General features: G+C 56.2%; 1 long non-coding RNA gene across 1 annotated transcript; it reads left to right on the top strand.

The window, feature by feature from the left end:
• The first annotated feature begins 769 nt into the window (after positions 1-769).
• LOC309602005 lies at positions 770-2,548 on the top strand. The gene is made up of 2 exons (XR_014230614.1): positions 770-1,399; positions 2,209-2,548. It is a non-coding gene; the product is annotated as an uncharacterized lncRNA (long non-coding RNA).
• Positions 2,549-3,993: the final 1,445 nt, after the last annotated feature.

The following is a 3,993-nucleotide window of genomic DNA, read 5'->3' as shown; positions in this document are numbered from 1 at the left end:
GGAGGGAGCAGCACCAAAAAGCCACAAGCACGTTTGGGGCGGACTCGATGCGGTAATAAATAACAATAAATAGTCCTTCTAGCTACAACAGCCTCTTCTGAGACCTCGTTGCCCGCCCACGGGGTCGCAGCACTACACGGCACAGATCCCTCCACCCCCAGGCCGGATCCCTCCGCGCCCCGAGGGCACGCAAACTCCCCGAGCCCCGGTAAGCACCAGGTCGGCGAGGGCGGACCCGCCGAGGGGGCGAGGACAAGCGAAAACGACAGACGAGACAGCCAGTCGAGACGCGGGATCGGCCGGCGGCGATCTGGCGGCCCAATGGGCGCCGCGGAGGGCCTGGCCGAGTGGAGGAAGCGCGGGGGCGACAAGGGGCGTTGTCGTGGCTGACGAGATTCTCGGGGCGCGGGCCGCCCGGCCCGGTGGCGCCGCTTCTGTCTTCGGAAAGGTCATCGGCAAGGCGCTTCCCCGCCAACGTCATCGACGAGGACGAGGAGGTAGCCGCGGCTTTGCTCTGTGCGCGGTTCCCTTTCCCTGCCCTCCCCTCCCGTCCCCTTCCCTTCCCCCCCTCGCCCCTCCCCCCGCGCTCGCAGGCACCCTGAGCCGAGGACCCGTTGCGCGGTGCCCGGGAGCGCGGCAGGGCGGGTGGCGGCGTTGCTGCGGGTGGCTGGAGGGAGGGAGGGAGGGACGGGGGACGGGCGGGGCCTTTCTGGGTTGTGGCGCTCTCTACTGCACCATCCCTAAAACATCGCGCTTCTTCGGTGCCCCCCCCCCCCTTCCCCGGCTGCCGCGGCGCGTACTGGGTTGCTGGTGCTGTCCGGCTCGCCTCGGTTCCCAGCCCCACCGTGTCGTGCGTGCGCGCGCGCAGAGGAGGGCCTCTGACGGTAACGCACTTGGCGGCAGCCGCAGACGTTTGCCGCGTGATATCCCTTTGGCACCGCAAGTCGTGCAAAGTTTGCTGCTGCTGCTGCTGCCGAGGGGTGGGAGTGGTCCTGCCTCGTGTAGGAGGATAGTCTTGAAACCTTAGATTAAGCACACGCAGTCAGTCTCCTCGGGGCTTCCCGGTGTGCGTACGCACGCGCGTATGTATGTAAACAGCGAACGTCTGAGCAGTGACCGTAATGAGTTAATAGAAAGTACTAACATCGCGTAAGAGAAATCAGCGTTTCGGCTTGTGTTTGGGGTATCTGGTGATCTGCTTCTGTACGAGTTCAGTGGGGCATACTGATTTGCTGAAGCTATTACCTTTCTCTGAAGCCAATTGCGTTTTAACTGTTTTATACTCTTCCTCCAGCGCCTCGCGTTCCACGATCTTTCACCCCAAGCTCCGACGCTTGTCCTGGTCATGCCGAAGGAGCCAATTATCAGGTTATCTGAAGCAGAAGATTCTGGCGAATCTGTAAGTACCGTGGAAGCGTTCTGTACGCTAAACTGTACCTGTAATTAGTTCCGAATTTACTGGACTCTTTCCCATCCCCCCCTTTCCCCCTTGATAGGGCACAGTAGGCTGTTTGGGGTTTTCTGGCGCTATAATCCTTTGCCTCTAGCTTGCAACGGGATTGAGCTTTTTGACTAAAAGTAGTGATATAAAGCAATGCTCGTCCCTGGGTATGTACTTCTGGTGCAAAATGCGGTGTTGTTTTGGGGCGCAGTCTGATGCCTGTTGTCGTGGTTTGGAGTAAGAGCAGCAGTACTTCTTCTAATGCGGAGAAGAGGGCTTGGGGTTTTTGGCAGGTCAGGGCTGAGGAAGGGCAAAGCTGGTTGAGAGGTGCCGGGTGCTTTGCTCTTAGCTCTGAAAGTCAAGTTGAAAGGCTTTGTCAACCCATGCAAAGACAGCCTAAAGTTTCTTTTCCGCCCGAATGGCTTATGTTGCCCGAAGGTATAATGGGGGCTTGAACCCGGAGACGAGCTTAGCTTCTGTGGCCGTTTTGTAGTCCGTTACCGTCGAGCCTGAAAAAAATTGCGTGGCTCTTTCCCCCGCCCCCCCCCCCCCCAGTGTGCCTACTTGGTCTTTGTAGCTTTGCTTGGAAAATGTCAGTTGCAGGCGGACAGACAGTAATTTGAAGCGCAATGGTTGAATTGCTAGGAATTGGCACACTGGTTTCTCTGGGTGGTTCTCTGCTCTCATGCCTTCCCTCCCTGCCCTCTCCCCTCTTTGCGTGTGGCTTTTGATTTTATTTATTTATGGTTTTGTACTTCCTTCTCCAGCTTCTTGGGCATCTAGTGATTGTTGGCAAGAAGCGTGCTGCTCACCTGGGCCTGACCAATGGATTCCGGACGGTTGCGGACGAAGGGCCCGAGGGTGGGCAGCCTGTCTGTCACGTACATCTACGTATTCTGGGTGGCCGTCAGTTGGGCTGGCCGCCTGGCTAAGATTTTTGCACCACAGGAGTTGCTGCACGTGTACAAATCGCCACCGAATGGATTTCGTCTGTTGCCCGTCAGTCTAGCCACTGTTGATGTCTAATTTTTTGTGACGTGTGCCTGTGGAAGGTAATAAAAGCTTTGAGCAGCAGTTGCACAATAAAGACTTAGCATGGGGATATCACCTCTGTCTGGTGCGTCTTACTGAGGGGAATAGTTCTGCAAGTTAAAACGGTGTCTCCCCGGAGTGTAAGTATGTGGAATGTTTCAGTCTGCTAACGGTGTTCTGTAGATAGATAGCGATTTGCCCAGTCACTTGAAGCGTGACGCTGGAACCGCTTGGCAGTCTCCTGCGTCTTGCAGGAAGCAGGCGCTTAGCTTTTTGGAAGTGGTACGCAAATGTACATAAAGCCAGCGTGGGCTGCTGCTAAAACTTTAGAAAATACTGTATGTGACGCTACAGGCGTGCCGTGCGAGGGTGGTTTCGGCACAGCGCAATGTGTTGGGAGCATCCAACTCCTGTTGGAGCGCTTTATCGATGGCCGTGTGATAAGGCCGCGTCGATATCCCTTTTCTGGTGAGGAGGGAGGCGGTAGGAGAAAACAGTCGCTCTGAGTGGCAGCTGTGGTGCTTCCATAGCACAGTGGAATAGCTCTCTCTGTCACTTTGGGTCAGCTGTCCTGGCTCTGTCCCCTCCCAACCTCTTGCCCACCCCCAGCTTACTGGACTTTGGGGGTGGGGTGGTTGGAGAGACAGCCTCCATGCTGTGGGAGCGCTGCTGAAACATGGGTGTGTTATCAACGCCCTTCTAGCTACAGCTCCAAAGCGCAGCACTATGAGGGCCGATATTTCCCTGCTGCCTGTGGATCTGGCAGGTGGATATTTCCAGAAGGAACTTTTTCATCCTCTTTTCTCCCCCTGTCCTGTGGAAGAGGGGCAGCTGGGTGGACCCTTGGCAGCCGGTCAAGAAGCATAGGATCGTTTAGGTTGGAAAAGACCTTTAAGATCATCGAGTCCAACCGTTAACCTAACGCTGCCAGGTCCACCACTCAACCACGTCCCTGAGCACCACGTCTACACGTCTTTTAAATACCTCCAGGGATGGTAACTCAACCACTTGCCTCTGCGGCCTGCCCCAATGCTCGACAACCCTTTCGGTGAAGAAACTTTTCCTAATACCCAATCTAAACCTCCCCTGGCGCAACTTGGGGCCGTTTCCTCTCGTCCTATCGCTTGTTACTTGGGAAAAGAGACCGAGCCCCACCTCGCTACGACCTCCTTTCAGGTAGTTGTAGAGAGCGATGAGGTCTCCCTGTAGTGTTTAATACCGTTTAATATCTTCATCAATGACATAGCTAGTGGGATTGAGCGCGCCCTCTGCAAGGTTGTGGACGACGCCAAGCTGAGTGGTGCAGCTGATACTCTAGAGGGAAGGGATGCCATCCAGAGGGGCCTTGACGGGCTGGAGAAGTGGGCCCGTGCGATCCTCGTGAAGTTCCACAAGGCCAAGGGCAAGGTCCTGCGCCTGGGTCGGGGCAGTCCCCGATATCAGTACAGACTGGGTGATGAATGGGTTGAGAGCAGTCCTGCAGAGAAGGGCTCGGGGGTACCGGTGGACGAAAAATTGGA

The sequence above is a fragment of the Platalea leucorodia genome (assembly GCF_965183815.1).
Source record: "Platalea leucorodia genome assembly, chromosome: W".
Taxonomy (NCBI): domain Eukaryota; kingdom Metazoa; phylum Chordata; class Aves; order Pelecaniformes; family Threskiornithidae; genus Platalea; species Platalea leucorodia.
Note: the sequence above shows the minus strand (reverse complement) of the source record. Positions and strands in the feature narration are given on the sequence as shown.